The following is a 25515-nucleotide window of genomic DNA, read 5'->3' on the forward strand; positions in this document are numbered from 1 at the left end:
CAAAAGACACCCCCTGTTGAGGCTTACAATTTGGTAAATCTAGTTGAATCAAGAAGACACATATATTGCCAGAGGAGCAGCAATTTCATAAAGAATTTGGAAGTAAGACACACGGCTGTTTTGTCATGGAAGTCAAACACGGTGTATTTAAAGTTTTGAGGGGGGAGGAGATAAGAGGAAGCCACCACTATAAATAAAATTCAGATTTCACGCCATTAATTGTCCCAAACAGAAAGAAACAAAGGGAAGCCAGTGGGAAATAAACAGTTCCATTAGATCAAAGAGAGTTCTGCTGAAACTTCTTCGAGGCAAAAGGATTTCTTCCCCCACCTTCCCTATAGCGAAGCACGAGATCATGAGAAGCCTAGTTGGCATGAAATATTGGCATCGTGTTCCTGTAATTAACTACAGCTCAGTCTTCCAAACATAACAAACAGAACCCCAGGAACGGTAAGAGAGATATTATATTTGGAGCAAAGTTTGGCCCTGGTGATATTTCTTTCCTATTGGAGTCACGCCAAGGTTAATCTGCCATAATTGTTCCTATCTCCAGATTCCTTTTTAATAAATAAAGCAGGCAGCCCTGGAGTTGTTGATACAACTCTTGCATTAACAACCGCAGAGCACGACTCTATCAGATCTCATTCTTTCTGGATTAAGCAGTGGGTTACCGAATTACTCCATCACTGTAATTGTATTTTGCAGGAAGCTCGCAAAAAACTCCGTGATCATTTCCCCTTTGAGAACACTTATTAGTCATAGCATTTGGAGGATTGAATGGATATAATTCAACCCACAGGAACCACCAACAATATAAATCTATGGCAAGACTGCACAGACAGCAAGTTTTCAAGTTTTGATTTTTACTAGAACCCCAAAGTTCAAAAAGCAGAGTCGGGGCACAATGGTAATGGGCCCGAGGGAAGAGGCAGAAGTAAAATGTTGGTTCTAGGGGTAGAGCCAATTACATTCTATACCCCAGATCAGACATACACTGGCATGTCCTGCATCTTCAAATCCTACTGAGTTATTACTGCTCAGAAAGGCCAATAGTTGTAGCTTGATTATCCAGCTCAGTCATCATTAATTCTAATATGAATGGTAATAATGTGCACCTTGATTTTTATTTTTTTGCAGGCATTTTACTGCTGAAAACATGGCATCTCTGAAAAACAGGTGAGCACTGAGTTTACACAATAGTAGGGACACGGGGGGTGCTGTGGTCTAAACCACTGAGCCTCTTGAGCTTGCCTATCAGAAGGTTGGAGGTTCGAATCTCTGCTACAGGGTGAGCTCCCCTTGCTCTGTCCCACCTTCTGCCAACCTAGCAGTTCAAAAGCACACCAATGCAAATAGATAAATAGGTACTGCTGCGGCGGGAAGGTAAATGGCATTTCTGTGTGCTTGTGGCTTCTGTCACGGTGTTCCATTGCACCAGAAGCAGTTTAGTCATACTGGCCCACATGACCTGGAAAGCTGTCTGTGGACAAATGCTGGCTCCCTCGGCCTGAAGCATGATGAGCGCTGCAACCCTATAGTCGACTTTGACTGGACTTAACCATCCAGGGGTCCTTTACCTTTACCTTTCTTAACAAGAGTAGATTTTAAATAGTATGAGGAGTTAAGTTTCCAGCACATTTTAATTCATTGTGAAAGATCTCCATGCTTACACAATATAAGGTCTAAAAAGACCTTTAGTGTTGCAATGATTTATTAAGGCTGGGACTCACTTTTCAGGTATATTGCATTGTCCCTCCCACAGATATTCTGTACCAATGCTAGAATCAAACCCTCCCATCATCTGCACCCAGCATAGCTTAAGGCAGGCACCCCCCCAAATCAGCCCTCCAAATGTTTTGGGACTACAGTTCCCATCATCCCTGACCACTGGTCCTGTTAGCTAGGGATGATGGGAGTTGTAGTCCCAAAACATCTGCAGAGCCGAGCTTGGAGGTGTCTGGCTTAAGGTATTCAGGGGTGGTGGCAATTGTAGTCCTGCAACATCTGGCGGGTCACAGGTTCCCCATCCCTGCTGACAAATCTGTCCCTTCCAGAGCTAGCCGCATTTGACAGTTCCTATAATTAAGAACAGACTTGGGACTGAATGTTCAGACTCAAGCGAGTGTGTTGCGCCGACAGGCAAGGAATGGAAACACCCTTTCACTCTTTTGAGCATCCTAAAGCTCAATACACAGATTCTGTGACTATTTTAATGTCTAAATATTTATAGCAGGGGGTCAAAGGTTCTTTGTTAAATGTCAAAGTTGGTTAGAGTAAGCATTCCTTGACACAATCTATCAGAGCTCTGCACATGTTTTTAATGAATGATGCCTCTACTACCCCTACAGGGGTTTTGGTCTGGAGTCAATGGTTTGAAAATGCTCCTAGAAAGAAAGAAAGAAAAAGAGAGAGAAGAATGAGCACTCTTTCAGTTTCTGCCTTTTCCAAAGAATTTGAGGATTGGATTTCATATTTTTTTTCTGAGGGGGGGGGACAGCTGATGGAAACTGTTTAATGTTGTTTATACTCCCAGTAGAAAAAGGGATGGGTGCACAGCTGAGAGCACTTCACTTCCTGCAGCTCTTTTGCAAAAGGGGTATAATTTTCCTATGCAGTTGCAGACTTCCTTAGAAAAGATTTTTTTTTTTTTAAAAAAGCATAGCTCTCAGAACTCACTGGGGCTGTGGCGGGTGGGGAATGAGTCTCCTTGGATATTCTGTAGTGGGGTGGGAGATGGACTTTCAAAGGTAGAAGAGGATTCCAGTGTGAAGCAATTGGAAAATGTTGGAATTCATCAGCACTCTGGAATTTGACATACTTTCCCAGAACCCCTCATCAGAGCAATGCTATTCCAAGGTGTGTATGGGAAAATAAAAATGACCGACAACAGCTGGAAAGAGCCCTGGCAAACAGTGGCAACTCACCCCGCCTTGCAAACCTGCGTCACCACTGCTCCCCCATCTTTTTTGTCAGACCCAAGCTTTCATCCACGGAGTGCGACAAAATTTGAGTCCACATGCCTCTACAGATAACATTTATCTATACAATATAGTACTAAATTCTATCAATTTACACAGGATATATATCAGGCAGGTGGCCCTGCTATTTCCTGGCTCCCCTCCCTTTTAAAATTGAGATTATTTTGGTTACCTTCCAAAATTCTGGTATAGAGACTGATTTCAGAGTGAGGAGTGTGTGTGTGAAATTTGAACTTTTAAGACCTTTCAGATATATGTCATCCACACTCCGCGACCAGTTAGTTTCTTTCATTTTGTCGTTTGGTCCAAGAATTTCATCTCTTGCCATCTCTGGAGATTTAGTTCTTCAGATGCTATCCCTGGAAAAAGCAGTTCTGGGGTGGGTATCTCTCCAGCATCCTTGGTAGGGTGGACCAAGATAAAAAGGTCATTCAAATTCTCCTCCTTTTTCTCCTTTCATAATTGTTATACCTCCTTTGTTTAAAAACCCAAACGTTTCTCTGGATCTTTGGCTGTTTTTGATATATTTACATCACAGCCATCATTCTTTATTGCAAGTCAGGCACTTCTCAAGCTCTTTTCATTTGATATTTCCAGCTAGCCTTATCAACTTACCGTACCTTTGCAATGATTGAGTTAGGGCTCATTTTTGTTCTCATTTGGAAGACTTCCACATTTTAAAAAGAAGCCTTTTATTAACTTCTTTAGCAATGCTGTATTAAACCTTTGAGCTGCTCAGTAATTTTCCTTTTCCAATATGTTTTTGCAAACCATCTCTTATAATGGTTTGTCATCATCATTTTTATGGGTTATGACCATTTCAGCTTCCTTTTAACATAACCTGACTCCCCCCCCCCCCAATAAGTTAAGTTCACTCTTTTGAAATTAAATGTGATTATAGCAGACTTTCTGAGCAGTCTTCAACTTAGAGATATCCAACCAATGTTAAAGACTACAACTCCCACAATCCCTGGGCTTTGACCATGCTGCTTGGGGCTGATGGAAGTTGGAGTCCAAAACATCTGGAGAACACCCGGTTGGTTACCCCTACAATAGGGTGTCTGCATGTTTAATCCAAAGGAAGGTTTAGGTTGCAGCCCTGTAACAATTTCCTGGGGAAATAATTGCATTGAGCTCAGTGGGGCTAACCTCTGGATAGAAGTGCATAAGGACTGTTTTATTAATCTTGAGTGCTCATTCATTGTTTAGTTTTTGCGATCGCTCACGACTGACAAAAAATTGAGCTGCTTTGGCGAGTTTATTATTCTTGCAAAGTATAGGATCATTTATCAAGGTAGTTAGTGAGCCTTGTTGGTAATGATTCACGGCAGTAAGATATTAAAGGACTAAGGAGATTCATAGGATTTTCTCATGGATTAATAGGGTTTTCTGATCTTTTGTTTCAAAATTACGCATGAAGCAGACAAGCTGAGGGGCCAAGACAGGCTGATATATTGCACCATATGTGACAAGAATCATGTGCTTCATTTTCCTGTGACTACAATCCTATTACTACAGCCCTAACTTCTTTGTAATGCCAGTTCAAATAAATCCCTTTAAACCTCAGAGCGAATGTTCAGGGCTCTTCCTGGTTTTAAAAATTGAAGTTGGTCTGTGACATTTTGTAGGACAAGGAGTTGATTCAGGAACAATTTCTCCAGCAGGTTGAATTTGCTAGAAACTGATACAATTAGAAAATCCATACTTCTCCTTTGAAAAGCCATATATACTGGGTATAACGTAATTTATGTCCATATCCCATGACTTTGTAATAAACTAATTGAGCAGACAAGCTAGAAAGTTGTACTTTAATTTTCTGAGCAGTAAGCTGCTGGAATTAGTTTAATAGGAACCAGGCATTCAGCCTCTGAGAAAAGATCCATTCGAGGCAAGGACTTGTGGAGGGCAGTTGGGATGGAAAACCAAAAGGATTCTAGTATATTCTATGTCCTTTGTTGGCAATTAATTAAGAGGAGATGTCCTGTTTTCACAGGGGGCAAGTGGTTCCCATTATTAAGTTTAATTCTGGTAACTAAAAGTGCTATTTATTTAGAATAATATTTCTTTAAAAAGGAGAAAGATTTCTACAATCTGAAGAGAAACCAGAGTACAGAAGAATATTTCTAAGCTGACAGCTCATTAAAAGTATAAGTTTCATGGCTATGATATCATCACAAAATTATACAGTCATAAAATGTAGAACAGATGAGCAACACTGAATCACACCAATTCTCCGAAAATGTTCCGACATGCTTTCTCATGTCCATATAGGAAACAGCATAGACCCCACATGGACACCATTACATTGTGATGAACACACACATTTTTGCTCTACCTACACAAGATCAGAAGCCCCAACCAATCATGTTTAAAAATATGCTCTGACTTCTATGGGACTTAGCATAATTAAACATCCACATAGCAATCATGCACTATAGCTGCTTGTAACCTGCTAAGTTCCACTGAGAGAAGACCCATTGAAATTAAGGAACTTAAGTCAGTCATGCTTATTAACAGTAAAGAGTCTACTCAGAATACGACTAGCATTAGATCCTACCCAATAATTAATAAAAACTTTAAACCTAGTGTCTTTGAAAAAAGAAGCAGTTCTTGGGGGTTTTCTTTGACTGTTATTTCTAGAAGATCTTCAAGTACAGACTTTAGGAAACCCTTCACACTTCTCTGAATCTTGAAATGCAGTCAAGTAGGGGATTCCGAAATGCATCTACTAAGGTGGAATGTGCAGTGGAATAATGGAATTTTCAAGAGGATTTGTGGTTTGGTTTGGTTTTTAAAATCACAACCTGATATGCATGTGTGGAGAACTGAACTCAAGATTTGAAAAAATGAGAAACTGAGAGAAACCAAATACAGACATATATGCCCATCGCTACCATCACCTGGCAAACCATCAGCAAACAAACTGTCCTTTCCAGACTTCACACCTTCAGGATGGAAGCTTAGAGTGGAAGAGCAGTTTAGAAACAGACCTCAGCTTCAGCATTAACTGTTTTGACTCTTCAAGGTATTAGGGCCATAACACAATTGACACATAAATAAAGGTATTTAAATAAAAGCTAGTTAACCACAATAATGAAGAACTTGTCTCTTTGGGCCAGTCTCTCTCTCTCTTTCTCTCTCATATACTATTTTCCCATGTATAACACGGCCCCGTGTATAAGACGACCCCTCTTGGGGAGGATTGCCAACAATCACTCACCCGCCTCAATGAAGCCACCAATTGTCTGCCCGCTTGCCGCCAGCAGCTGCCAATCGCCCACCCACTTGCTGCAGCAGCCGCCAATCACCAGCAGGCCTTGCTGCAGCCACCAATCACCCGCCCAATCGCCAATTACAATCTGCTGCTCGTGGTTGCCACCAATCGCATGTCCCCCCCACAGTATCCGTGTATAAGACGACCCCCAATTTTTAACAATTCTTTATAATAAAAAACCTCGTCTTATACACAGAAAAATACAGTAACCTCCCTCATAGGTTGATGTGAAAGAAAATGGAGATGCGGGGAAATCATGTGTACTACCCTGAGCTACTTGGAAGAAAAGTGGGATATAAATGAATCAAATTGTGTGTGTGTGTGTGTGTGTGTGTGTGAGAGAGAGAGAGAGAGAGAGAGAGAGAGAGAGAGAGAAAGAGAGAGAGAAATATTATGTATCCTAGACTTGGGCTTTATTAGCAAATATTAGAAATGTTAGCCACACTTTAAACCGCAACCATGGGCGCCGACTCCATGGGACCTGAGGGGGCCCGAGCCCCCTCAAAAATTCATTTGGGGGGGGCTCTGCCCCCCCAATAATTTAAAAAAAATTATTACCGTAAATTTCGCTCTATAACATGCAGATTTTTTCTCCTAAAAAGTAAGGAGAAATGTCTGTGCGCGTTATTGAGCGAATGTGTGGTCCCTGGAGCTGACTCGCCGGAGCGCAGGGGCAAAAATAGGCAAAAATCAGGCAAAAATAAGATCGGGCGGGCGGGCGGAGGGAAGGCGGAAGCTGCTGCTTTCCTGCATTCTGCCTCAGGGTTTTACTGCCCACCCGCTTCTGTTGCTGCGTTTGCTCAAACTCAACAAAGAGCAGGGAATCCCCTGCCCTCCTGGCAAGCAGAGGGTTAAGGAAAGGATCGAGTCCTTCCTTCTAATTCTTTCCTAGTCACACTGCGTGCAGGCTCCAGCCCACCACCTCCTCCTCTCTGTGCTCTAGGGACTCGCAGGTGGGAGAGAGAGAGAGGGGGCTGGCTTGGGGGGGGACTTTTGCCTTCCTTTCCCCCCCCCACCCCGTTAAACTCCTTCCCTGCATTCTTAGCCAGCTGCTTCTCCGCACACCCCTCTTGTGCTTCTTGTCCCTTCTGTGTTTTTCCTTCCCTCCCCATTTAAAACGTGGTGACAAAGCACGGATCCACATGGATCCTCAGGATTTTTGCATTGGGTCACTCCAAATTCACCATCAGATCACATTACATGTCCATGGCTACAGTCTGTACCAAAAAAATCACGCACCCACTGTTGCCTGGGGCTGCAATGGTGCAAAAACGTGGTTACAACGCATGGATCCACAGGATCTTTGCACTGGGTCACCCCAAATTCACCATCAGATAACATAGCATGTCCATGGCTACAGCCTGCACCAAAAAAATCACGCACCCACTGTGGCCTGGGGCCACAATGGTGCAAAAACGTGGTTACAAAGCACGGATCCACATGGATCCTCAGGATTTTTGCATTGGGTCACCCCAAATTCACCATCAGATCACATAGCATGTCCATGGCTACATCTTGCACCAAAAAAATCACGCACCCACTGTTGCCTAGGGTCACAGTGGTGCAAAAACGTGGTTACAAAGCACGGATCCACATGGATCCTCAGGATTTTTGCATTGGACTACTCCAAACTCACTGTCAGATATTAAAAATCTTTATAAAATAGAGAATTAAATACATACAGAATGTTAAATTTTCAGTTTCGAAATATTAGTACTAGTTTAGTACTGTATTTCTATATTACTATAGTACTGTATTAGTTATTTTCAAATACTTAAATATTTTTAGGGTTTAAGACCCAATTAAAGCCCGTTATTTACATACAGTATTACAGTATTTACATACAGTATTAGGCATACTGTATTAACTTTATTAACTGTATTAAAGCATTAACTTTGAGATATTATTTTTATTTAATGAACCCTCAGCCTTATTCAAAGTAAGCTTAAATTAGCTATTTCACTTATTAATCAAAGTGCTATTACTGTGCGACAGCAATATTTTATGTTTTATTCTTTTAATGATAGTTTAGGATTTATTTAAATATCATTTCAGTCTTTTCAGAGCTATATATTCACTGCTCTGTAATAGTCTATAAGCATAATTGTTACTGTAAATTAAATTAGCTTTTTACGAAAATACCGTGCGTGTTTATGTTTTGTTTCTTTTTTCAAAGCCAAAAAGTGTTTCAGGCTTGTCGAGTTTCCCGGAGTGTGGAGTTATAGAGAGTCGAGTTTTCGGGGTTCTAATGTTGATCATATGACTCTAAAATACTTTTAAAAAACTTTAAAACTCACTAATTTTCATCTAAAATTTAGAAAACTTCCCGGGGCAGGACCCCGGTATGGCCCCCCCCAATATTTTTTATAAGTCGGCGCCCCTGATCGCAACTACAAAATGGCTTCCTATCAAAATATTTGCTCATTTGTTATCACAAGGGATATATGTCCACTGGCCTAATATAGTACAGGAAAAGCTGGTGTAGTTAGTGTTGACAGAAAATAAAATGGTACAGGACTTTAAAACTGATTTTTTTAATGGAAGAACACGATGACTATTTATTGGGGACTTTGACACTTCCCTGTTCTTCTCTAAAGCCCTGAGTCAGTCAGCCTCTGCGCCTCAGGATATGTCAGCCCTGGGAAAACAAAGCTTCAAAGGTCTGTCTGTTTCCAAAGTCCCTCTGTTGAAAGGAAACCCAGGATACTGAAGATGTAATATGCGCACAAAGCTTTAACTTCTTTCTTTTCCCCTGGAAAGTTTAAAATAATAGCCATTTTTAAAAGGCAGGGGAACATCATGGTTTGTTTCAAAATAATGCATTGAGTTTATCTGGCATTTGACATATAAAGCGTTCATGAATCATGCTATTTTCTTTTTAAACTTTGTGGCCTAAGACAAGAAGCAAGGCTGGAAAATGTTTGACATCACTTGATCTTCTTTTATTTCATGCTCCGTCTGACAAATGGAAGTTTCCACAAGAAGGGGGAAAGCTGTTTTTTGGCCCCTGTTTAATGAAAAGCAAGATGAGGCATTAAGTGGGGCAAGATCAGTTATCAGATTAAGAGTGTGAGGTGTTAGTGTTCTTCTATCACCTTACAGTCAAAGAACTGATCGTGCCCAACCCATTTGTGCCTCATTTTGCTTTTGTTTCATCAAACCTGGACCAGTAAACAGAAGCCTTTCCAATTTCACATTATTCAAGTGATTTAAAAGGAAACTGACATCTTGCCAGGAGAAGCTTGTTAGGTCCAAGGAAGGGGAGGGATCAATAGGAATAGATACTGTTTAATTTTTGTTAACGCATTTTGTTCTCAGTGTATGTATTTTGTTCTGAAACTGCCTTAGAAGCATGGCTGAAGGGCATGTGCATGTCTCTATAGCAGGCACCCCCAAACTTAGCCCTCCAGATGTTTTGGGACTACAATTCCCATCATCCCTGGCCACTGGTCCTGTTAGCTAGGGATGATGGGAGTTGTAGTCCCAAAACATCTGGAGGGCCGAGTTTGGGACATGCCTGCTCTATAGGAACAAAACAGTACCTTTCCTGGCCTTCCAGGAAATGTACTGGTTTTTTATAGACCTTGAGACTTGTTACTGCAGGATTTTCCTTAATACAATGTATTTTTGGTATGTTATTTTCACAAATTGATTTATTTTTATGCACAATCTCCCCTTATGTATTCCTCCCCCCCTAAAAATTGTTTGCTCAAAAAACTGCACCACAGTATTTGAATAAGAGCAAAATTGGAAAGATAGCTGTATTTCAGTCCACAAATTGCAAATTTGGTAGATTCAGTTTTAAATAATAACAATTTTTTATTTGCATCCCATCTCTGTCCAAGAGTATTTCCAATTGTTGGACCACAACACCTGTCTGGAAAGTTGCATTTTATTATTTCACTTCCTTCTCTAGTCAAATTCTCAGTCTTTGATAAATCATTTTTTTTATACAAGGTCAGGAGTGCTGTGCCCAGTTCTGAGCACCACAATTTTAGAAGGATGTGGAGAAGCAGGAATGTGAGAATAGGAGGGTGACCATGATGATCAAGGGTCCGCAAACCAAGCCTTATGGGGAATGATTGAGGGAGCTGGGTACATTTAGCTTGGTAAACAGGAGACTGAGAGGAGATATGACAGCCATCAAATTTTGACTGCAATGAGCCAGGTGGGAAGGAGCTTCTCATCCTTATTTTGGACATCTCCAGCACTCTCCCTATCATTAAAGAGCAAGATGTCTTGAACAAAACTGCTGAAAAAACATTTAATTTGAATATTGAGAACGGACTAATCTAAATATGGGCTGGGAAAGATCTTGGGAAATAGTAGAGAGGCAAACAGATGGAACAGTTAACAGATTTTGCCTGATATCTTTCAGCTTTAAAAGGAGCCTATGCCCCAATCATTTCAAGCCTAGCTGGGGCACCATGTTTTTGGGTTGGGTTGTCTGTTTTTCTAATTTGAGAAGGGCTGGGGGTGGGGAGACACCAAATCGTTTGAAGTCAGGTTGCTTTGAAACCTCAGCTGTTCATTTCATTTTTATTTTTCCTAATTGGGGTTGGGAAAGTTCAGAGTACAGCTGCAGGGCTGACTCGCTCTAGGATGAAGTAAAAACGGGAATCTGAGTACAAAGCTTGGACTTCAAGCCTGAGAACACTAATCCATTAGAGAATCAAACTCTTAATGCATCTAAGAGGTCCTTTCTCCTTTGCTCATGGTAGTGTAATCATTGCACAATTGCTCAAGTGGAAATGGCTTGTAAAACCATTCCCATTTCAATAAAGTTACCGTAATTAGTCTTTGGAGTGCTGGGATGAATAACTCAAAATACCAGACTGTTGCAAGCCTGACCTTTGGAATGATTGCAACATCTTCGCCACCATCATCAGGCCCATATTTTCTTGGCCAACAAGCAAAGCAACTTTATGCTGCCATATTTTGGCTCTGTGGTTAAAAAGGTCAGGAAAACAAGCAGGGTGAGCCCAAGGCATTTTGCTGCCTGACGCAAAGGGCAAGATGGCGTCTGTCCCAGCATCCCACATACAGCAGCCGAATGGACTGACAATTGAGTCACATTGGTGATGGGACAACATCCTCCACCACACCCAAGGGCAATTGGCTAGCTTAATAGGCACAGCCTCATGGCACACAGTGCTCTGTCTGCTAGCATCTTGCTATTGCTTGAGGCCCCCAAGCACCTATTGCCTGAGGCAGTCACATTATATGGAGAGAGAGATGGAGAGAGTGTAGGGCAGCCCAGGGGACCATGTGTCACTGGACCTGAAAACATGGCACTGGCTGCCAATCAGCTACCAGGTTCAATGCAATGTATGTATTAGCATTAAGCATGTGAAACCCTAAATGGCTGTGAGAACTAAGTCTCTCAATATCAGGTGTCTCTAATCACAGAGGCCCAATAAGTGGTGCCACCACTGGTGAAGCCTGCTTAGTGCTGACTCATGACAGAACCTTCTTGTTGGTGGCTCCCTGTTTGTGGAAAGACCTCCCTGTTTGGCTCCCTCATTATTAAAATTCAGGAGGAATCATCTTTGTTCACCCAGGCAAAGGAGACTGTTCTGAAAACCTTGCAATTTATTAGCTGTGTATGTACCTGAATTTTCTTAAATGTTTTTTGATGCTCTTAATTTTTTAAATATGATTTCATGTGTTTTATTTTAAATTGTATTGTATTTATGACTTTGCTGTTTGCTGACTTGGGCTCCAATAGAAGTAAGGCTGGGTAGAAATTTAATAATCCTTAATAACAATGCTTTGGCCCTGTTCAATTCCTTCTCTGTGGACATTAGACAGGCAGTGAGTATACAAGGTTCTGAACACCTACTGAAGACTTTTCTTTTTTTAGAGAAGATGTCTCATAGGATTGATCCTATTCAAAATATTCAAAATATAAAGCAATTCTCAGAAGTAAGCTTCAGTGAGTTAATTGGGCCTTAGTTCCAGGTGTGTGTGTGTGAGTGTGTACACACACTATAAAAGGGTAATTTCCCTTTCCCAAACAAAGGCTTTATGCTTTTAACAGCTTCAAAATATTCAAAAAGTGGCAGCATTCCCTAATATAACTTAAGACAAAGCCAACAAGGTTTTTTTAAAAATGTAAGTTATTAATGTCTTGCAGAGCGTGAGGATCTTACAGATGTTAAAATACATCTGTTTACAACATTTTTCTAATAAGTCCTCTGAGTTTTCCCCTGGTAGTCTTTGAAAGACTTAACGTCCCCTGGCAAAATACTGTGCTTGTTTTTATTAAAATAATTAGTCATGGTGCCTGAAAAAATTAATGGAAAGCTCGAGCTGAAGTTGTCTCTTACTTGCTGCCAATCCTTTCCCTCCCATCACCTTCTGCAATATTTTAACTTTCATATTTAGAAGTTAGGGCTTCACCCCGCACCATGCTGATGAAGCCTAAATTATTACAGTACATTCCTACACTAAAGCAAAGACCCCTTAACTTCAGTGGGACTTAGTTCAATAGGTCTTACTCCCAGGCAACTGTAGATTGCAGCTTTAATGATTTATTTAATTACCATTGCAATTACAATTATTATTTTATACCTCTCCTATCTGACTGGGTTTCTCCAGCCACTCTGGGCAGCTTACAGCACATATAAAAACATAATAAAATATCAAACATTAAAAATTTCCTGATACAGAGCTGCCTTCAGATGTCTTCTAAAAGCTGTGCAGTTCTTTATCTCTTTACAGATAGGTAGCCGTGTTGGTCTGCCATAGTCAAAACAAAAAAAATTCCTTCCAGTAGCACCTTAAAGACCAACTAAGTTAGTTCTTGGTATGAGCTTTCGTGTGCATGCACACTTCTTCAGATAGTTGGTCTTTATCTCTTTGACATCTGAAGGGAGTGTGTTCCACAGGAAGGGCACCACTACCGAGAAGGCCCTAATAATTTATATATATGAAATATTATAATGAAAAATACTATCAACAAGAATTAAGCTGTATTATTATTTAATAATAAACTTAGTCAAACTGTGAAGTCCTGAGGTGATTTACTGTCATGAGAGTTAACCAAACATTTGGTATATTCGTCTGTAATATGAGACTTGGGGGTGAGTCCTTGTTATACAGCAATAATCTTCAAAAGTACTTAGTTCTGTAGAACTTAACATAACATTAAGAGAGTCTGTTAAAAACAACAACAACAAAGCTTATAATCCTTGCAATCTCTTTCCACAAATGTCTCGAGTAAAACTGAACAAAGGTCACAAAGTCCTAGAATGCAAATACAAAGATTATGTATAGCTTGGTAGATTGACAAACAGACAGGATACAATCTGATTGCAGGGCACAAACTCACAGGAGATAGATTTTTTCCATCCAGGCCAAGAATTGTGATGAAGGAGGAGCAAAGAATGCTTTGCTAAGGCCACAGCTTCATTGTATGTGTACAGACATCCAAACAGCTGGGCAACCCCAAGACACAGACTGACATGAGACATAGAGCATAGATGTAACCTAACCCTTATGCTGGTTAATCACCAGGACAGAGGAAGACATCAGGAAGATTTCAGCATATGTTGAATACTGCTTACCATCTACAGCTCCCTGGGGAAGCCTCCTTTCTGGAGCATCCCTAGTGCCCCTTCCTTGTCTACCACTTTAGTAGTCCCTGGCCACTCCAAAGTGCCCCTGATGCCAAGTAGTTTGCACACTATTGACGCCTTAAAATCTTCCAGCCACATATTGTTTTCAAGTTGCACAGTTTGTTCCTCTTCCCCCATTGTAAGATGCTTCAGGGACCCAAGAAAAGGCAGAGGAGTGGTGTAAGGGGGATATGGTTTTATTCCAACAGCTTTAGTGTGTTTCAAGCAAGTCCAGACTGAGGTCCACCACAATCTTTCATAGCTGTGTGTGTGTGTGTGTGTGTGTGTGTGTGTGTGTGACAGACACAGCGAGAGGGAGAGAGGGAGAGAAAGAGAACACTTGAGTCCTAAGTAAAACATGGGTCTGACTGCTCCAGATTCTAGTATGCTACAACTGCTAGGAAAATATGGAGCACAATGTTAAAAATACGGACACTTGTTCATTTGCAAAAAATTATTCTCTCACCAAGGATAATGCTAATTGAGCTCCCACCCTCAACTCACATTGGTAAAGCAAGGTTTTTTTTAGTATGTTGCATTCAATTATTCTGTTTACAAGGCAATTCTTTACATGTTTACACAGAAGTAAGCCACGATGTGTTCAGTGGGACTTACTCCCAGAAAGGGTTATAGGATTGCAGCCTGAATCTCAGAATCAACTTGGACTGTTCTTGTTATGCAACAGCTGTAACTCAACAACATTTATTCAGCAACATTTACTATCTGAATACATCCTAATGCAGTGCAGAGGAGTGAATCGGTGCACACTGTGTATGCTTGTGCAGGAATATATGACAGAGTTAAGAGGTATCTCTTTCTGGGGGCTAAATACAGTATATGAGACATGGGAAGCAGATTAAGAATGGCAACTCTGGCCTCATTTCACCATACTTTAAAAACCTCCCAGAGGCTACTACTGCGGTCCACTGTATATGTGGCTGTCTTTGGGTGCTCTGGAAACTGCAGCAAGCACAAAATGCAGCTGCCAGATTGCTAACTGGGCCTTGGTGCCGTGACCATATTTCACCTGTGCTATGCCAACTGCACCGATACCCAGTCCATTTCTGAACCCAGTTCAAAGTGCTGCTTTTGACTTCAAACGTTATTTGCAGCTTAGGACCACAGTGCTTAAAAGGTCAATCATCATCATAAAGATCTCCTTGAACCCAGAGATATCTGATGAAAAAAGCCTTTTGCAGGTCCCCCCACCCCTGCCGCTGAGGTGAGGTAAGGCTGGTGGCCACCAGAGACAGGGCATTCTCAGTGGTGGTGCCCAACTTGTGGCATGCTGTCCCCAGAGACAGTTGCCGGACACTTGCTTCACCATTTCTTTCTGTGCCAAGGAAAGGCCTTCATATTTCCCTGAGCAGTTTTAATCCTGCTCAGTGTTGTGTGCTTTTTTATTTAATCTGTAGCTTTTACGTTATTATATAAAGGTAAAGGTACCCATGACCGTTAGGTCCAGTCGCAGATGACTCTGGGGTTGCGCACTCATCTCACTCTATAGGCTGAGGGAGCCAGCGTTCATCCGCAGACAGCTTCCAGGTCATGTGGCCAGCATGACTAAGCCGCTTCTGGTGAACCAGAGCAGCGCACGGAAATGCCATTTACCTTCCCGCTGGAGCGGTACCTATTTATCTACTTGCACTTTTTTGACGTGCTTTTGAACTGCTAGGTGGGCAGGAGCTCACCCTGCCATGGGGATTCGAACCACTGACATTCTGATCGACGAGCCCTAGGCTCTGTGGTTTAGACCACAGTGCCACCCGTGTGCCCTACATTATTATATATTTGTACTTAAATTATGTTTTATTCTCATTCACACACACACCCTCAGTGGATGAAACTGGAGAGCAGTAAAAAGAGCCTTATAGCAGCGATATCTTTTCCCCAAAATTCTCCCACCCCTCATCTAAAGGCAAAACAAAGACATTTATTTAAGCAGGGAAAGGGCTTTGGGGAATGGAGGCTACCCTGATATAACTGGAACATCTGCGTATTGATGTGCTTTTGAGTGTTTTACTGAGAGAGGAGAGAAACACCACTGGTGTGCTGCCTCTTTCCCCAGAATCTGGGAACGAATTCCTTTCTCTCTGACATGCCCAGATTTGTAGGATCCAAGCTGAATTCCACTATTGCATTTGTGGTCATGTTCAGATCTTCCCAATGCAGAAATGACTGGGCTTCTAATTCAGGGGGCAGCCTTGTGATACTGCAGCTTTCTTGTTTGACCTCAGAATTCCAACGCTGCGATTCGAAAGCCTTCCGGCGTTTGGAGGTGGGTTGTGTATGTGAGTGTGTAACACGCTGGAAAAATGGTGACCTAAGGCGAGCCCCAGTGGCAAGGAGGGAAATTTATGTTACTTAAACTGTAAATTCAAACCATGATGATTAAGACCACATTCTTGTTGGCTCAAATGCTCTCTGCTTTAAGCTGTAATAAACTTTAAGTGCTGCTATTATTCTAAGGCTTGATTAATCCCAGATTGCCTAGTAGAAGCAAGAGTTTGATATAAAAGAAAAGTCCAGAACTGTGTGCGAAAGCTCTTCCAACCATTTGTGTATGTGAACCTTCAGGAAATGGCAATCCTTGACACTGTTGCAGTAGGAAAGAAACATTGCCTTCAAAACAGGCTGCAAAAACATCTATTGAGCATAGCAGGCTGGGCCTTACTTACATGTTTAACTTTAGAGAGTTTAAAATGTAGCAGCAGAGCAGTTGTTGGGTGGTATGAAAGTTAAGGGCTGTATTCAACTAACCAGTCCAGCTAGCAGAAGGACAGGCAAGGACTTCCATCATTGCCACGGAGCTTCCTCACTCTCCTCCCTTGTCTGCCCCCCACCCAAATTAGCTTGGTGGGGTTGGGGTTGGGGAGAACTCCCAGAGCAGCATGCAGGGGAGGAGAAAGGAGAATGTTCTTTAAGGAAGCAGAAATACTTGTGCTGTCAGAGCAATCTCCTCAATGTTGTGTTGAATTCTTCTCTAGGTTTGTAGCACCTGTGGATGTGCCTCAGCTATCTGAGAAAACTATTCTACGTTTTACTGGTATCCCTCACTCTATGTGTGCATGAATCTGTATGAATGAAAGCTATGTAGTGTGTACTGGCATGCCAGCAAAGCAGTAAATACTAAGGTATGGTCTCCATTTTATGAAGTCGTCAGGAACTTGAAATTTTCTTCAGTTACTAAGTGGTTTCTCATCATTAATACAGATAGAATTTGCATGTAATGGACATTTCTGTTTAGAGACTGATACATATATTAGGGGTGTGCATAGATTCCGTGTGCACTGAAGAAATATTTATTAAAGTTTTACAAAAGCATGAATACAAAAGCACATAAAAAAGGAAATACACGAAAAAATAAAAAATAAAAATAAAAAATACAACATATAAAAGACAAAGGAAAAATAAAAAAGTTAAAAACACTGTGTGCACTGAATAACGAGGCGAAAACTGAGGGGATTTCAGGCAGATTCTTATTTCCCCAAATCAGTTTGTGCCATTCAGGGCCGGTCCTACCATTACGCTGAGCAAGACGACTGCCTCAGGCAGCATATGCTGGAGGCAGCTGTGGCAGGGAGAATCTAGCAAGCAGTAGCCCGCTCCTCCTCTGATCCTACGGCAAGAAAACTTCCAAGGCTGGCTCTGCTTCTGAATACCAGGTTGGGAGTGCCATTTTCTTGTTTGCTTCGGGTGGCAAAATGTCTTGGGCTGGCCCCATTAACAAGGCATGTGGAGGCAGATAAAGGAGCTTCCTGCCTTCTGAGTAGCAACTTTGCCTTGCCCACCCCCCAGAAAAGTAAAACATACAGCATCTCCCTCCTTTTCTGAGGAAGGAAACCAAGCAGGCTAAGGGCAGCCCTTTAACCACAGTGAATTATTTTCCAAATGCACAGTGATTTTGGGGAGGGATGTTGAAGCAAATAAACAGGGCTGTACTTTGCATGGGTCATCACTCTCCTCCACATTTTGGCTTTGGGAGCAAGGAGTGAGCAGCAGGGTTAGACTGCTCTGGTGGCCTGCTTTCCCCCCAATCATTTTTAGCTATTATGAATAATAGCTAGCTCTCTCTTTTCCTTTTCTTCATCAAAGGTACTTCCAGGAAGGATGGAGGGCATGTGGAAAAAACCTACTGTGCTATCCTAGCTGTTGCAGGATATGCTTTGCCTTGAGCTGTGTGTCTCATGTTGTGATTAATGCAGGTAAAGAATCCAAATAATTCACAGATGCACATGCTCCTACATGAGTCTTTATTTTACACTGAGGTGACTCTGTTTTGAAGTCATGTCTGATATATTATCCTGATAACTTTTTTTTTTGGTCCATGTTAACTTGATTTATGAAGTGTGTTTTAAAAAAACAACCCCTCACCATTTTATTAGAGAGATTGTACAACTTGAAGCATGTTCACAAATAACAGTTTTGCATTCCTCTAGTCAAGCTATTTATCTTATATGCTTGCATGAAATGATGGAGCATTTTTTCCCTGCCTTTCAAAAACATTTTGGCAGTTCTTGACAATTAAAGGTGGCGTATGCAAAGACAAATATGCTTCTAAATAAAACTGAGCCCAGTGGCTGATTTGCGAATTTTAATATTTTGGAATAGTTTATCTTGTGTCAAAATCTGAAAGCTCTCTGTTGAAGCGGGGACAAGCACAGTTTATTTGTTTGCTTATAACATTAATATCCCCCTTTTTCCTATGGAGTTCAAGAAGGCATACATAGTTCTCCCCCTACCCATTTTATCATCACAACAGCCTGTGAAGTAGGTTAAACTAAGAAATAGTAACTGCCCCAAGTGACTTACCCAGTGAGCTTAATGGCTGAGTTGAGATTTGAACCCCGGCCTCCCAGGTCTCATTCAAACACTCCCCAGAGTGACTGAGGAAACCCAGCCAGATGGGCAGGGTATAAATTAAAGAGCAGCAGCAACAACAACTACTACTATTACTACTACTATTACTCCAACACCACATTGGCTTTTGGTTTTCTTTGGTTTAATTTTTGAAGGGGAGAGCAAACTGAGATTTCATAGGCAGACAACCTCTGCTAAGGATTGTGGCAGCTGTGCCCAAGCTATCTTTTGCAGAAACTCAACCACAGTTCTGTCTTACAATGTCTAGAAAGGAAGCCCAACATCTACATTTATTGAATGTTGTTTTGGGGGCAGCACATACATGATGCTGATTAATAACAAACAACCAAATTTCAAATTCTAAATTCAGGGTTAAGGTAAAAATGTAATGGACCCCTGGACAGTTAAGTCCAGTCAAAGGCAACTATGGAGTTGTGACGCTCATCTCGCTTTTCAGGCTGAGGGAGCTGGCGTTTGTCCACAGACAGCTTTCCAGGTCATGTGGCCAGCATGACTAAACCATTTCTGGCACAATGGAACACCGTGACGGAAACCAGAGCGTACGGAAATGCTGTTTACCTTCCCACCACAGTGGTACCTATTTATCTACCTGCACTGGCATGTTTTCGAACTGCTAGGTTGTCGGGAGCTGGGACAGAGCAACGAGCGCTTACTCCATCACAGGGATTTGAACTGTCGACCTTCCAATCGGCAAATCCAAGAGGCTCAGTGGAAGGCATTCAGGGTAAGACATTTCCTGCAAGTGAGGGGACATTGCTACTCTAAATTGATGATCCACAACACCAGCTTTTTATTTCAAAATCTTAAGGTAAATGAACTATATGTTGCATCAATGTGACCCCTCAACCTGGCTGCTGCCCCCCCCCCAAAGCTGCAATATGGCAACAACACTGTTGATAGGGTGCCAGCTCCACAACCCCTCAGTACCTCCTGATCCTTGCTGAATATCCTGGGCTTCTGTCTGTGCATTTCCTCTTCCCATGTGCTCCTGTTCCCCCCAAATCTGTTCTGTGCTTCTCCCACAGTAGATCTGGGAGGTGCACAGGGAAAGGAAGTCCTATTACACAGGCAGAACTCCTTGCACTAATGGGGTGACTTCATTGGATACAGTCCCATGAGATACCTATTTTTAAAACAGAATAAACAAAAAGGGCTTGGTCAGCAAAATCAATGCATAGACATTTGGACACTTCATTTGACATATAGGCTACAGGAATATCAATGACTCCAAATGGGAAACGTATAAGAATTCTTGAAGTGTTTCATTAATAGGAAAATACACAACGACAACGTTGCTTTAAAACACACAGTGGTAGAACTGGAAAAGAGAAGGGGTGGTTTTTACGTGTTCTATTCTATATTTTTCTTGCTTTAATTGTAAGTTTTAATGCTGTTGGGTCTAGCATGATGACACTTTTAAAATGATTTTTTACATGTGGTTGTGCTAGCAGCAGAGCCAATCTGGCACTTCAACCTCCCCATTGCCTCGATCCCCTCACTCCCAGTAAGCAACACTGACTCACCTATTAGCATAGCCCAGGCTTCCTCAAACTCGGCCCTCCAGATCTTTTGGGCCTACAACTCCCATGATCCCTTGCTAGCAGGACCAGTGGTCAGGGATGATGGGAATTATAGTCTCAAAACATCTGGAGGGCCAAGTTTGAGGAAGCCTGGCATAGCCTCATCCAGTAAGCAGCTTCTGCCTATTGCTGTAACGCAAATTAATTACCGGCATATGCAGGAAAATCTCTGTTTTAAAATACTTTAGTAAAATTTAAGTTACAGGAGAACTTAAAGTATAAGAAAACAGCTCTGGTACTGGGGCAACAGGGAAAGCAAAAGCCAACAAGAGATAAATTAGAGAAAATGCATACTTTAGGATTCTAGTTGTAAATGAGTATGGAAGAGGCAAGGGGTTTTATATGCATAACCAGAATTTGCTTCGAAGCCTAAACATTATATTTCTTTTATAAATTCCAACACAAAACCTCTGATTTCCTGATGGCTCTATTGTTCTAAGATTTCATGTCTAATGGTGTGGTGGATTTTGTTCCCCACCCAACTAATTGGGCAGAACAAGTAATGTAAGAACAGGTGCTCCTCAGCTGTGCTTTCCTATAAATTATGTTGGGGTTTTTGCTCTGTATGCAGACATATCAAGTTCAAAAAGGAAACAATGTCTGTCTCTTGCTAATGAGGGGATTAATATCTCCTCGTATGTACGCCAAACTGTTGCTGAAACATTGATGATTTTTAGGAGACAAAAGTTTAGTGTGTCTTCACCAAATAATTCATCACGTGAAGGCCTCTTCCCTCACCCATCTGGCTTAAATTCAAGCAGCCTGGTTAGATGTCCATGGATAATTGATGCTCAGTAAAACTCTATTGTGTTTCCAAGCTCACTGTGTCTTTTAGACATTTACAAACTAATAAACCCTGGCAATGGCACAGAACAGGCAAAAAAAACTATTGAAGAAGCCTTTATATTTACTTAATCAAATTTTATTGTTCTTAGGAATCCCCTTCCACAAATGTCTCACCGTGATGTACAAAATACAATGAAATAGCTAAAAACAGTTAAAAGCCATGGATAACAATAACAAAAGATGGATTTTAAAACAATACAAAGGGTACGACTTTGACAGAGGCCTATTTCTCCAGTTGGGACATCTTGTTGGAACAAAAATGTCTTCCGTGGTTTCCAGAAAGTGCAGATAATGGGCTCTTGTTGTATCTTTGCTCTTTAGCAGGTAGAAATTCTGCAGAATGCCAAAGTTTTAACTTATCAGTCTTCCCATGCCTAAAAGAGTATACTGTAACAGACTGAGACCATGGAAGGTGCTACATACTGGCCATTAGAGGAGTCCTTCGGTTGCTTTTCTGAGGATTTCCCAGATACCACAGGGACGCAAGCTCTCTCTTTCGCTTTCCCCTTTCTTCCTTGTTTTCTCATTCTATCTGTAAATAAAATCTGCTTACCAAGGGACAATCTTGTTCAAATTCTTGTCCAAATTTTGCTCTTGGCAAAAGACCGCCCCCCCCCCCACCTAAGCATGTAACTATGCTTTTTGGGCTTCGGAGCACCCAGAACTGTTCTCTGTACATTTGAGGTCTCTGTCCACATAGGAACCTTTTAACAGAAAAAGTGCATTCAATCACCTTGCAAGGTCATTAGACTAAGTAATGATTCTGTAAGGAGAAACAGAAGAATGCCAACTTTAGACATGAAGATTAGAATGCCAACTTTAGACATGAAGATTAGTTTTAGGAACATAAATGGGAATAAGCCTTCAGTAACTGCTCCTTGGATTTTAAAGTTGCTCACTGCAGAAGAAACAATAGGAAGGAGAGAGGACATAATAAAGGACTGTCAGGTTTTAAAAGGTCATTTGCAGCTAGAAGGAAATCCTCCAATTAGTAATTTGTATGAGCCCTTACAATCCAGGAAAATTCCAAACAAAGGTAAATGAAGAACTTGAGAAAGTCTTTAAGGGTTGTGAAAAAGAGGAAGAGGGAGAGGTAATCTTGATTTTTGCTGAGTAAAAAGGCAAGCAATCCCCTCCTCAAAAGTTCTGAAGAGTACCACTTACAAGACTCAATATTGCCCCAATTCATAAGTTTTGAAGATCAATCAAATCCATGGGAGTCTGTAGCCCAGCAGGAATTTCATTCAGGCAGTGACTGTCTAAACCAATGCCTGCGTTTGAGAGGAGCTGCTACACACCCTGCCATTTCCACAACTACAAATACCTCCCTGCACCTCAGAGAAAGGCATTTGGTCAAAGCCAGTGGGACTATTTTTCACCTTCATAAGTACAATATTTTCCTCCACTGTAATGCCAAAAGAGAAGTTTACACTGGGATCTACACAAGCTGCAAATGCATAGACAGTCTCTTTTGGTAAGAGTGAAGTAGGAGGCCCACAAAAACTCACTTTTTAGTGCTACCTGAACAACATCCGAAGTCACCCTAATGCCATATATCTGGGGGCAAGTCTTGTTTGTTGGGCTGCATGACAGCTTATGAGCAAAGGCTTCAAAGATTCACATCTTGTAACTTTGGATAATTAGTATGCAATCATTTCCTTCCAAGCAATGCTAGGCTTACCACTAAATGCTGTCTGCTGGTGGCTGCCTAAGACATTAGTGCATGGGTAGACAAACTAAGGCCCGGGAGCCAGATCTGGCCCAATTGCCTTCTAAATCTGGCCTGCAGACGGTCCTGGAATCAGCATGTTTTTACATGAGTAGAATGTGTCTTTTTATTTAAAATGCATCTCTGGGTTATTTGTGGGGCATAGGAATTCGTTCATCCCCTCCCCAATATAGTCCAGCCCCCCACAAGGTCTGAGGGACAGTGGACTGGCCCCCTGCTGAAAAAAGTTTGCTGACCCCTGCATTAGTGCTTTCTAGAGTGGACATGGCTAACTAGTTGCACTATATGCTGCTTGACTACAATACCCATCTTTCTCCATTCACTATGGAGAAAAGGCGAATAACCAGTTTATAACATAGTGCATGGCATAGAGAAAGTGGATAGAGAAAAGTCTTTCTCCCTCTCTCTCTCAGAACATGTGAACATCCAGGTAAAATAAAGTTTTTCTTCACATAGCAGCACACAGTGAAACTCTGGAATTAACTCCCACTAGATGTAATGATGGCCATCAACTTAGAGGGCTTTAAAAAGGGATCGGACAAATTCTTTAGACACTGGCCATGATCGCTAAGTTCTACTGGACATCGTTGTTCTGCTTCTGCAGTTGGAGGCCGTATTCCTCTGAATGTCCATTTCTGGGACTTCCCAGTGAGGATAGCACTGTTGAGATCAGGACCCTGCTTCTGGGCTTCCCGTAGGCATCTGGGTGGCCACTGTGAGAACAGGGTGCTGAACTGGACAGGTCATTGGCCTGTTTTCTTTTGTTCTGATAGGTGGCTTGGGCCCTGTGTCTCTACAGGCACAAGACATTATGAAATATTGTCACATATTCTGTTTGGAACAGCAATAGATCATGAAGTAAAGGTCAACAACTATTTACTAAGTACTTCATATTTACAAAACATGTTTTCCATTCTGTGGACCAGTACAACATTTCACAATGGGTTGACCACAAGAATGCCAAAGGGGTGACTTCCTGCTACCCGCTCCATATGCCACCAGAGTTCTAAAAGGGAGAGTTCATTCGAAAACTCTTCGCAGCATAACCGTTGCCTGAAAATGGCATCTGTCTAAACAGATTCATTGATATCTATGTAATATATATCCAGCAGGATAGCAGAGAAGGCTTTGGGTATCACTTCTATCAGATAATACAGTGGTACCTCGGGTTACAGATGCTTCAAGTTACAGACGCTTCAGGTTACAGGCTCCGCTAACCCAGAAATAGTACCTCGGATTAAGAACTTTGCTTCAGGATGAGAACAGAAATCATGCAGCGGCAGCAGGAGGCCCCATTAGCTAAAGTGGTGCTTCAGGTTAAGAACAGCTTCAGGTTAACGGACCTCCAGAACAAATTGAGTATCTTAAGCAGAGGTACCACTGTATTGCAGAATAGACACTGGTCCAGATTCTTACCTTTCCAATTCGTATCCAGTTTAATGTGTTCTGCTTACGTAGGCCTTGATTCTTCTATTGCTTTCAGGACAATCTTTTCCTCTGTGTGGCTGATTCTTAGCCTAGACCATAGGCTGATAAAAAGTGGACTGCGCAGCTTTCTGGGGAGAGAAAGAAACAGTGGGTGTCCCCCCCCCCCATTATCATCATAAGCAAGGAAAGGGGATTAATCAAATGCCCTTTCACCCTCCGGAATCAGGTTGCCCATCACACATGATACCACAAGAACCCCTCCCCATACCACCCCACTTAATATTTTAAATGCCAAAACCATTTGGGCAGCATCAAACTGGGATATGCCCCTACATGGAAAGTCATAAGGACATTAGATGAGCTTGCTGGATCAGGCCAATGGCCCATCTAGTCTATCATTCTGTTCTCACACTGGCCAACCAGATGACTGTGAGAAACCCACAAGCAGGATTCCAGAACAAGAGCACTCTCTTCTCAGTTTTCAGCAACTGGCATTGAGAAGCATATTGGCCCCCAACCATGGAGGCGCAGCATAGCCATTACAGCTAGTAGCCATCAATAGCTCTCTCATCCATGAATTTATCTAATCACCTTTTAAAGCCATCTAGGTTGGTGGTCATCGCTGCCTCACGTGGGAGTGAGTTTTATAGTTCAACTATGTGCTGTGTGAAGAAGTGCTAAGTTTTATCTGTCCCATCTTGGTCTTCTTCATTGTTCCAGGCTTTGAAATATCACTGCTGCTGCGGAAGGAAGAGGCCCTTAGACATCTGCAGTCATAGAAAGTTAGTCCAACTATTTAACGTTTTGATATAACTTCCTTCCCTAATGTTGCTTTTGATTCTGAAAACCAAAAAAGACGGGGTGGGGAGCAGGTAACTTGCATGCCCAGAATGTTCCTTAGCAACATTTTAAAGAAGAATGTCCTTTATAATGAAATATTGAAATAATCCTGCAAGATGATATCTTGGTAATAATATAGCAATTACAGCGGATTGGCCATGTTAATTAAAGTTGTCATTCAAACCAATGAGCACTTTGTTATCAAAATGAGCTGGGATTGAGTCTGACAGTTTGAACTGGAGGTTGAAGGCACTTGTGAGGTAATATTTTAATTAAAGGAAAAAAGATTTGGATTAGCACTGGAGGTAGAAAATACATGAAAGTTTCTGTAAAGCTGTAT

The 25515-nt window shown here is 41.7% G+C and overlaps 1 long non-coding RNA gene across 1 annotated transcript; it reads left to right on the forward strand.

Annotated features, from left to right (window-relative positions):
- Positions 1–22: 22 nt before the first annotated feature.
- On the forward strand, positions 23–25184 carry LOC310839757. The gene is made up of 3 exons (XR_014561641.1): positions 23–450; positions 1138–1176; positions 25056–25184. It is a non-coding gene; the product is annotated as an uncharacterized lncRNA (long non-coding RNA).
- The last annotated feature ends 331 nt before the right edge of the window (positions 25185–25515 follow it).

The sequence above is a fragment of the Podarcis gaigeae genome (assembly GCF_964106915.1).
Source record: "Podarcis gaigeae genome assembly, chromosome: 2".
NCBI lineage: Eukaryota > Metazoa > Chordata > Lepidosauria > Squamata > Lacertidae > Podarcis > Podarcis gaigeae.